The following is an 11,641-nucleotide window of genomic DNA, read 5'->3' as shown; positions in this document are numbered from 1 at the left end:
CAGTCACAGTCGTGCTGTTTTTGAACATATACATAAAGATAAATTCCTCTTATTCTCCACGACACAGAAAGGTCATATTTTAAAAGAATGGGTTTTAGCATCAGACTTCAACATAGTAACGAACGGAGATATGAAAACTTCCTGAATCCACATGTGTCACGTTTGGATAAGTCTTATCTATCACCTGCTGTAAAGGACGCAGTGGACAACACTTTTATTTGTTTTTACGTTTCCCGTCAATTATTAGAACCTTCTTTCCTTCACCTACAGGCGGCACAATCGTCATTTCTATCACCTTTTCCCCCCATGTACAGTCGCCACTCCTTAGCCGCTGTTGTGAATATATCTTTGACAAGTTTGTACATACTTTTTTTTCCTTTGTCGCTGTCGTTTTGCGTTCAAGGCATCTCTGCTTAATCATGTATATCACAAATCTACAAAGGGAATCTATTTTCCTAACGGGCCGAGCTCCACTGTTTCCAGGACATAATTGCTACGACAGTTTGCAGACATAGAGCTCACATATCTGTTTTGTTTTTGCTTTTTATAATGCAGTCAGTGACTATTCTCTGGATATTTTAAGTGCATATGACAGGGACAATGACATAATGGCAAGTACCGGTGGTTTTCACAACAAAATACCATCTCGTGAAACCTTCGAAGCAGATCTGGTCAAATGCTAGCTCTTAAGTAGCATTTTTGTGGATCTGTACTTTATTTGAGACTTGTTGAGAACTTCTTGGTGGTGCAACGGATCAATGTTTGGTCAGTCCACACACAGCGCAGTCATGGAGGAGCTTGGACACCCCGAGGCATTTAACCCCTTACCTCCCGCCTGAACCGCACATTTTCTCCAGTTTGGCTTTACCCCGGTCCAAAAGCTTCTGGAAAAAAGCTGGAAAAAAGCAACAAAACTGAGATGAAAACAATGATGGAAATGTGACAAAATAGTGAGAAAACATTGACAAAAAATGTGACGAAAAATGGATGAAAAAGTGGCAAAAATGTCACAAGAAATTGACAAAAAATTTACGAAAATATGACAAAATATGACAAAAAATACAAAAATGTCACAAAAATTTGATACAAATTTGACCAGAAAAATGACAAAAATGTGACCCAAAAAAAAGTCAAAAATTTGATAAAAAATTGACAAAAATGTGATTAAAATCTGACAAAAAAAATTACTAAAATTTAACAAAAAAAATGTGATTAAAATCTGACAAAAAAAATTACAAAAATTCGACCAAAAAAAAGACAAAAATGTGAGAAAAATGAGTTGAATACCCAACAAAAAAATGATGGAAAAAAATCTGATAACGTGAGGAAAAAGATCCTCTCGGTTCAGGCGGGAGTTAAGAGGTTAAATGGGAACATTTTGGCTCCAGTGTTTGGGCACAAAACAAAACCCTGAGAAAAGCTGATAATGATAGAGGCTTATTAACGGTCCTCATCAGCTCAGCGTCTCCGGTCAACGCCACCGTCCCTGTTCATCCCCGCTCTGAGAGTCCTCCATGTCGGGCCATCTATGCGCGGGATGGAGCAAAGGCAGTGACAGGTGTGAGCTAGTCTGTATTTTACAACAAAGCAGCGAAGTCCGTGGGAAAGACGTCGCGTCGACTGTTGGAAATGTGCGTTTTACTCTCAGACACTGGAGCTGAAGGATTGAAAGAGACTGTGTGGATGGACGCGCTCCCCTTTGTTCAAAACATTTTCTAAAAACAAGTCCTTCACCACGAAGCAGCGGGCATGGGGGTGTGTATGTGGGGGTGTGAATGTGGGGGTGTGCTGGCAGCTTGATCAGAGTGTGTGCGGTTGGGCTTTATTCATTTAACAAAATTCATTTTCACTTTGGCTTCTGTCCCACAGCCACATTAAGCATCAACCTGAGAATACAGGTACAATCCTAAAGGCATATTGCTTGTTATTGAAATAACACTGACTACACAGTTTAGGTTTATAATCTGTTAAATAGTCTGTGATACATTTAATATTATTAATAGTAGAGTTTATTTTTATTAATGGCCATTGGTCCATGTTTAAATGAAGGAGATGATATGCCTTTTGCTGATCCGAAAAATGATCCGATCCGTGACTCTGATCCGAGGAACGATCCGAACTGTGAGTTTTCTGATCCGTTGCACCCCTAGAACTTATTACTTTTTACTCCGCTGTATTTCTACTACATTAAAAAGCATTCAATTGGAATCCTCCGCTTTGTCACCCAAACTCTGCGGAGGGAAGGATTTGACAAAGTAGCCTCATCGTGTTGTAACTTCTACTACACATGTGGCTGACGCAGATATATGTAGATGAATACAGAGGCTTAGTATATCCCTCAGGCATTATATGTAGATACATTTCTTTGAAAGTAATGACGTTGCTCAACGTTTTTACCGCATAAGTTTCTCGGAATTACAAAAAATGTTGCTCCATGACACGTTCAACTTTGCGCAAAAGTTACTTGCACGGATATTTCCCTTCATTCCTCTGTTTGAGGCTTAAGAAATTAAATATACCGAGAGTTTTGCGTTCATGACATTAAGTAAAACATTACAGTAGGCCACATACATGCTATATATTGTATCCCATTCGAAGCCTTGTAATGCACGCTTCTGAACAGTAGTTGGCGCTGTGCCCATGTGCTGTCAATGCCAACGACTCGAGAATATAGTCAGTTTTCTTTAATTGACTTGGGCACAATCTTCATGTTCAAAGCTATTATTCTTCACACTTAGATCATTTGCACTTCCACTACTGAAGTATTTTCTCCAGCAAATACTTCAGTACTTTCACTTAGTAATTTGACTTTTTTGGGGGGAGTAATATGAAGTGTTTACTCAAATGAAATCCAGTACTTTGACCTCACCTCTGCTTCCAATCTCTAATTAAAACAAACATAATCTAAGGTTCTATAAGTTCCATTCAAACCTGTCAAATGCACTTGTCCTTCAGCGTCATGGCTCTATTACTTTCTTAAATTACTTTATTTATTTGTATTTTATAAACGCCCATGTTGTCACGCTTAGAGACGCGTGCCCAGTGGTAGCAATAGAAACTAAAGAAAGAAATGATTTGACACTTAAAGGGATATTTCAGAATTTTTGACATAGGGCCACCTTTTCTTGTTATCCAGAGTGTTGTTGATTTCTGGAGATTTTTTTTAATTTGAATTCATGCTGTCCTTATATTTGAAGCATTTAGCGATGCTAGGCTAGTGCTAGGCTAGTGCATGTCTATGGTACGCAATAGCCTGCATTCAAAACCTCTTCAAAATCATGGGGTCGTCCTCCAAACGTCGCCATATCTGATTTGTATAAAGTAATAGCTACCGGCCGCAGATAAACAAACTAATGTAGATCCGGTAAGCTAGCATATCACTCCGCTGCTGCGTAGCTACAACCAGGAAGCTGATGCTGCTCATATATAAGTTCTTTTAAATGCAAAATAGTTATATTTCAAACATTATTCAGTTGACACAGACATTTATATGGTTAGTCTGGTGTTATAAGTGATTTGCCTCAGGTGCACTGTGCTTGGGTCAGACTGTTTTTATTGCAGGCTACTAGTTACCATAGACATCCACTAGCCTAGCACTAGCCTAGCACTAAACTCTTCAACTAAAAGGATTGCATGAATAAAAAAAAATAAAAAAATTCTCCATATATCAACAACAACAAGGAAATGAGCCCCTATGTCAAAAATCCTGAAACATCCCTTTAAGTTGTGGAGATATTTGGAGATTTGTTGTGTGGAAACAAACTGTGGGGCTTTTTTGACGGAGCATGAAGTCCAGTAGGGGGCAGCAGTGTGCAACATTAATCAGGACATTGAGCGGGCACTTTTTTTTCAGGAGGTGGGTAGATCATTTGACAAAGTATTTACTCAAGCAGGAGCGGCATCACCATGAAATTATATTTTTCAGTTGAAGTAGAATTAAAGCCACACTGAGTAACATTTGAGTTGAATTGTGTGTTTAAATATCTCTTAAAATACATTCCTCTGATTACTGGAATGGATACAAATCTTCTGAAATGATAAATGCATAGATTTCTCTCATTTTTCAGCACAAAGTAATCCAGTAAATTGATTTCTACCCACCTCTGTTTTTAACTTAAATGATCGATCGACGACATGTGATATATTTGTTTTAGTTTTTCCAGAGAATGTCAGTAACATCATGAGTTTCCATAACTTTATCATGACATTTTTTTCCAGGACATGTTTTAAGTTTTCTGTTCTCGTCTTGTTCTGCATTTACAATAAAGTTTGCTGGATGTAATAGTGTCAGGTATCAGTTCAGTATAGTTCTTTTAAGAGTGTAGAAGTCTAAAATATGTTTTTACTTAGGCCAATAGTTGTAATGTGACAAATGTAAAATAATGCAAAAAATCCTGATACTTTAAAGAATACGTATTAAGAGTCAAGTCGAAAAGACAAGAGAATAGAATAGAAGAAAGAAAATGAATTAAGGTTTATATTATCCATACTTCGATTCTATTTTCATATGTCAAATGAAGCTTTTGTCATTCACAGTGGAGAGAGTGTTACTCAAAACTGTTAGGACCTACTTAAAAATGACGCAAATGTGTGAAAAGTGTGATAAAACTATTCTTTTCTCCAGTTTGGCTTTACCTTAATCTAAAATGTCAAATGACTTCAATGACGTCAATATAGAGATGAAAACGAGGATGAAAAAGCCACGAAAATGCAACAAAAATATTATGAAAATGTGACAAAAACGCATAAAAAACGTGGCAAAAAATGTACAAAAAAAACAGTCAAAAAATGAACGACAACACAGCAACAACGCAAGGAAAAATATCCTTTTATATCAGCTTTGTAGGTCTTAGCTTTCAAATGAGGTGCTACTCTGGCCTATAGTCTGCAACGTTTTAGATTTGGGTAAAGCTGAACTGGAGAAAAAGCACTTGGTTAAGAAGTTAAAGTCTTTGCGGCGTCAGTACCATAGACTCGAACATGTATTCTATATTGATCAACATCACGTGATCAAGACCCGTCCGCCATCTTTGTAGTCTTTCCAACGTTTGAGCTGATCAATTCCTTTATCGCTCGTGTCCTTATCTAGTAAAATATTGTCCATGGAAGTAGGACTTGGGACTTTTAGCGCTTGCAAACCAAACACAGCACAAATTATTTAAACTACTAAATAAGTTTATGACTAAAATAACTTGTTTTCCCGTGCGCGTGCGGCTGGAGGCGCGGGATGCGGAGGTGCATGAGGTAAACACTACAGTGGGCATGTATGGGCGGGTTTCGAAAAAAAGGTTTCGACACTTTTCCTTCTCGCTCATCCCGGTCAGTACAGCTCCGGCCTGCCTGGGAGACGGAGGGGAAACGACACGACATCCGCGAAAGGAACTTTTACCAGAGGAAATATCATTTTAAAAAGGTGAGTTTGTCTTTGTTTCCCATGGGCGAGGCGCGAACGTTGACGCTAACTGTAACTGGATCACGCGCTCATTGTCAGTTCAAATGTCGTTAGCCCAACGTTTATTTCACCAAATCACGGGACTTGATGAGATTAATGTTTTAATAATAGGATAAGGTTTTCCTTTGGACGAAGTTAATTAAGCTAATAAAGAATAGAAAGACTGTGAATATTTGGGCAATAAAATGTAGGTTAAAGGCTATCGTAATTTGTCTTGTATGTAGTAGTGAAAGAGGGAGTGCGTAATGTTTAATTTTTCCTGAACTCAACACCCCAGTTCTTTTTTTTTTTTTAATTATTTTTTTAGACAATAGGCTACTTTAAAATAGTTTTACTCAAGTAGCAGTAAAAAAGTAGTGACCCAAATAATTACTAAAATATAAAAAAGTACTCGCTGCTTGAGTACTGTGAGTCAGAACTAAACCCCTTCACATTGCGCAACTTTCCGGGAGCAACGTAGGTGGGCAGTACAAGTAGGGGAGACCGGGTATCGTTGTGACACTTTTTGCTTCAGCACTGATTTTTTTTTAGCTAGAGTTCTCAGATTTGGATACAAAAGGACCCGCGTTTGTTAACCACAGATAGAAAATCACAGACCTCATGAGGTGATGGGAAACACATGGTGGTCATATGTTTGGTTGTAACACATGATGGGGTAACAGTTCAACAAAAGAAGCAAAAAACAGAGGCAACGCCATGTGATACGCTTCCAAAAGAGGTTTATTGAAATTAAAACACAATGCAGAACAATGTCTCTCTCTTAGGGCGACCAGATGTCCCAGTTTACCCAGGACAGTCCCACTTTTGAGTCCCACGTCCCAGTAGATTTCTCCAAAAACCCTTGATTTGACCCTGTTTTACTCAGTCTCCGTCCCACTTGTCCTGGTTTCTGGCCAATACAGTCTCCGAAGAAACAAACTTCACTTGAAAATGAATGTTTTTGGTCCACGTGAGTATCAGTTACTAAGAATAAATCCATAAAAATAACAAATAATTCTTGCATCTTCTCAATGTGAATCGGTGCATGTTATGACATATAGTTTTACCATTAAGTGTGGGAAAAGACGTTCAGGAGTCCCCAATTGTGTCTCAGTTTTTACCCCTTAACTCCCACCTGAACCGAGCACAGCTTTTCCAGTTTGGCTTTACCCCAGTCCAAAAGCTTCTGGAAAAAAGCTGTGAAAATGGCAACAAAGCTGAGACAAAAACAATGATGGAAATGTGACAACAAATTGACAAAAATTGTCGAAAAAATGACAAAAAATGTGACAAAAATGTGACAAAAAAATGACAAAAATGTGACAAAATGTGACCAAAAAAATGACAAATCTTTGATAAAAAAAAATGGACGAAAAAATGACAGAAATGTGACAAAAAAATGACAAAAATGTGACAAAAAAAGACTAAAATTTGACAAAAAAAATGACAAAAATGTGACAAAATGTGACAAAAAATGACAAATATTTGATGAAAAATAGACAAACAAATGACAAAAATTTGACCAAAATTTGACCAAAAAATAACAAAAATGTGACAAAAAATGACGAAAAAATGACAAAAATGTGACAAAAAAATGACAAAAATGTGTAAAAAATTGGACAAAAAAACGACAAAAAATTGATAAAAAAATTGACCAAAAAATGACAAAAATTTGACAAAAATTTGATAAAAAAATGACAAAAATGTGACAAAAAAATTGACCAAAAAATGACAAAAATTTGACAAAAATTTGACCAAAAAATGACAAAAATTTGACAAAAAATGACCAAAAAATGACAAAAATGTGACATAAAAATTGACCAAAAAATGACAAAAATTTGACAAAAATTTGACCAAAAAATGACAAAAATTTGACCAAAAAATGACAAAAATGTGTAAAAAATTTGACAAAAAAACGACAAAAAATTGATAAAAAATTGACCAATTTGACCAAAAAATCACAAAAATGTGACAAAAAAATTGACCAAAAAATGACAAAAATGTGACAAAAAATGACAAAAAAGTTACAAAAATGAGTTCAATACCCCCCCAAAAAATTATGGAAAAAAAATCTGATGACGTGAGTAAAAAGATCCTCTCGGTTCAGGCGGGAGTTAAGAGGTTAAGTTGGAAGATCTGCTCACCCTCCTCTCCTCTCTATGCTTAGCCTCAGGTGGAGTCAGTCCATAATCCAGGTCCTGCTGCCTAAGTCAAATAGTCAGCCAACACTTCCTCCTGCACCTCAGAGAAAACTCAATGATTTATTGATGCTCCAATAACCTACAAGATCACTGGGCCCATGTTCTCTGAGCTTCTGCAGAGTTTCACAGTATCTGCTCAGTGTTACAGCAGATCCCATGTGCCTTTGCAACTGATCTGACTGACTTGCCCTTATTTGTGACCTCATCAGATACATTTTAAAAACATTTGAAGGCACTCCTCTGTCAGTCTTTCTTTTCCACTGCCTTGGCATTCTGTAAAAGTATTAAAATCAAGAAAGTTTCACCCCTGTCAGCCATTGTTTCGCTGTATTAGCATAATGGTTTGAGATTAGCAGGGGAAATGTCTCAGCATCACACTTTGAAACTACTGAGAAACTACAATTGAATCTAATGTAAGTCATATAGTTTTAGGTGCAATAGTAGCTCTAAACAAAATGTAGTCTTGGCCAAAAAATGTACTTTCTTGCCTTCAAAATACTACAGTGAGTTAGACGGATTTAACAGTAGTGACTCAACAGCTAACGGAGTTGTTCCACGGCTGTTTCTCCATTTTTATTCTGTTTTTAGCTAGTATTAGTTTATGGGAAATGCATGCTAGCACCAGCAAACATGGCAGGTCTCCATGGTAACAGTGACTTTTCCTGAAGTTCACTTAACCCCTTAACTCCCACCTGAACCGAGCACATTTTCTCCAGTTTGGCTTTACCCCAGTCCAAAAGCTTCTGGAAACAAGCTGTGAAAATAGCAACAAAACTGAGACGAAAACAATGATGGAAATGTGACAAAAAAGTGAGAAAACATTGATGAAAAAGAGACGAAAAATTGATGAAAAAGTGGCAAAAATGTCACAAGAAATTGACAAAAATGTGAAACAAAATTTGATGAAAATTTTACAAAAAAAATGACAAAAATGTGACCAAAAAATGACAAAATGTAATAAAAAATGGACAAAAAATGACCCAAAAAAATGACAAAAATGTGATAAAAAATGACAAAAATGTGATAAAAATGGACAAAAAATGACCAAAAAAATTGACAAAAATGTGATAAAAAAATGACAAAAATGTGATAAAAAATTGACAAAAATGTGACAAAAAATGACAAAAAATTGACAAAAAATTGACAAAAAATGACAAAAATGTAATAAAAAATGGACAAAAAATGACCAAAAAAATAGAGAAAAAATTGATAAAAAATGACAAAAAATGGACAAAAAATGTGACCAAAAAATAGACAAAAAATGACAAAATGTAATAAAAAATGGACAAAAAATGACAAAAAAAATTGACAAAAATGTGGCAAAAAGTGATAAAAAATGGACAAAAAAATGACAAAAATGTGACAATGACAAAAAATGACAAAAAAGACAAAAATGTGGCAAAAAAAGACAAAAAATTGACATCAAATTACAAAAAAAAGACAAAAATGTGATTAAAAAAATTGACGAAGAAATGACAAAAATGTGACAAAAAATCTGATGACGTGAGGAAAAAGATCTTCTCGGTTCAGGCGGGGGTTAAGAGGTTAAAAAGTGCTTTACAGAGCTTTATAACAGCGTCTATTTCACCCCCAAATGTCTGCTTTCACAAATCAGGCAGCTATGGACAAAACATGTTATTATTATTATTATTATTATTATTTGCTGCGGCAGTGGCGCAGAGAGTAGAGCGAGTCGTCTTGTGAAGGTTTGGTGGTTCGAATCCCGCAGGTGCACACCGTTGTTGTTGTGTCCTTGGGCAAGACACTTCACCTTTACCTCCAGTGTCTCTGTACATTGGCGAGTGAATGAGAGAGTGAATGGGCGACTGGTTCCTTGGTGTAAAGCGCTTTGAGTGCCTAAAGCAGGTAGAAAGGCCTTATATAAATGTGATTAATTACAATAAAAGTTTCAAATAATAATCATCATCATTAGACATTAGTTCAGTAAGCTTTAGGAGGCCTGAACAGGGACCAGGTCTGCGAATTAGCTGTTAGCTTTATGGCCTATGAACAACATGGCATCAGTTACCTGTACAATGCTTCCTGTTCTGTCCCTGTCAAATAAACATGAATAAGATATAATATTTGCTTCTGTGCACATGTCATTACTTTGGCTGTAGATGTGTAGTCTGCTTTAAAATTTAGCTACAGGCTAAATATCTCCGAATATCTCTCTGGCTGCACCTTTGATTTAAACTACTCTAATTTGCATGACTCACATGAACTGAAATCTCGTGCCAGGGGTCAGAACTTATCAAGAACTCTGAATGAATTTACTGCACAGTCATTAATGTGTGTCATCAGTTATACTTGTAAACCCTCACACTTCAGTCTGACCTTTTCATCGGACTATTTGGATCACGGCCAGTCTTATCTCGTCTCGCAATGTGTTACAAAAGTATCTGGTGTGTGAGTAGTTGTTGGTGGTCGTAGTGGCCGATGGCAGAGAAAGGAAGCCTCCCTTCTGTTGGTCTGTCAGGATACTCCAGGGCAGCTGTGGCCATAATACTAATACTAATACTAATACTAATAATGCTTTGGTTTGGCACTCAAAGACGCTTGCACTATTCATTCACTCCATACTTGGTGATGGTAAGCTACTATTGTAGCCACAGCTGCCCTGGGATAGACTGACGGAAGCGAAATCACCATGTGTAACATTTCAGAAGTTTGTCAAGACTGCAAAGTACTTAACTAGCGGTGGGTGGAGTTTCCAAAATATGTAATCAAGTAAGATTCATGCTCCTTTAGTTGAAGTAGTGACCCAAATAATTACTCAAGTAAGAGTTAAAACATGAAAGCGACAAAACGTCTTGATGTTTCATAACAAATATTTAAGCAGTAATTATTGTGTAGAATAAAGTACATGTAGCACAAACTACCTCTATTTTATCTCACATGAAACTTCTGCTTTTAAAAGATTTACTCACAGTGGAGCGATTAACTATTTTCTTTACTCAAGTATAGTTCAGATTAGGGCTGAAAGATATACTGTTATCGTATCGATATCGAGATATGAACATTCAAGATATTCATATTGAAAAAGAAAGATATGAAAGATATGGATTCTCATCAGTAAAACTGCACTCTTTTGTATATGATGTTTTATTTTTCTGAAAAACGCTTGGTTTTCACATCAGCACATCACCCCAGTCCTTTTTTCGCTGCATTGGCTTCCAGTTTCTTTTAGAGTTGATTTTAAAATCCTTGTTTTTGTTTTTAAAGCCCCCAATGGTCTTGCCCCTTCATACTTGTCTGAACTTTTAACTGTTCGTGCAGATTCTTGAGGTCGTCAAACCAGCTCTTGCTGGAAGTGCCCAGGACCGAGTACAAGCACTGGGGTGATCGGTCCTTTTCAGCAGCTGGACCCAGACTCTGGAATAAGCCGCCCCCTGATATGCACCATCGCTGATTTTGGCCTTTTTAAATCCAGGCTCAAGACGCATTTATTTAGACTGGCTTTTAACACTAAGTAGCACGGCGACACTTTTAGTACATTTGATCTGTTTTATTGTTTGGTTGTATGAATGTTTTTAATGGATTTTATGTGGTTTTATTGTAAAGCACTTTGGTCGCCTTGAGTGTTGTAAAGGGCTCTATAAATAAAATTTGATTGATTGATTGAACCTGTTGTTATATCATATTGCATTGATATTGAGATATCTGGCATAAATATCAAGAAATTAAATTGTGTCCATATCATTCAGCCCTAGTACAGATATTGCATTATAATTACTCAAGCTGTAAGTACTGTATGATAAAACTACTTCACTAAGTACAGTGACCTCAGAAAGTATATCTGCTTTATGATTCATGTTTTTTTTTCTCATGTATTTCAGCCTTTCTCCCAAAATGGGTGTTCTGGGAGTTTGCTGAAACTTTGTGTCCTGAGATGCAGCCAGAAGGTCCCCCTGCCCCTCCTCCTCCGCCGCCACCCCCACCACCGCCTCCTCCTCCCCCTCCTCCTCCTCCCCCTCCCCCTCCTCCTCCTCCGGGCATCCCTCCCCCA

Source organism: Gobius niger (genome assembly GCF_951799975.1).
Source record: "Gobius niger genome assembly, chromosome: 1".
NCBI classification, from domain to species: Eukaryota; Metazoa; Chordata; class Actinopteri; order Gobiiformes; family Gobiidae; genus Gobius; species Gobius niger.
The sequence above is the reverse complement of the archived record's forward strand: the minus strand, read 5'-3'. Positions refer to the sequence as shown.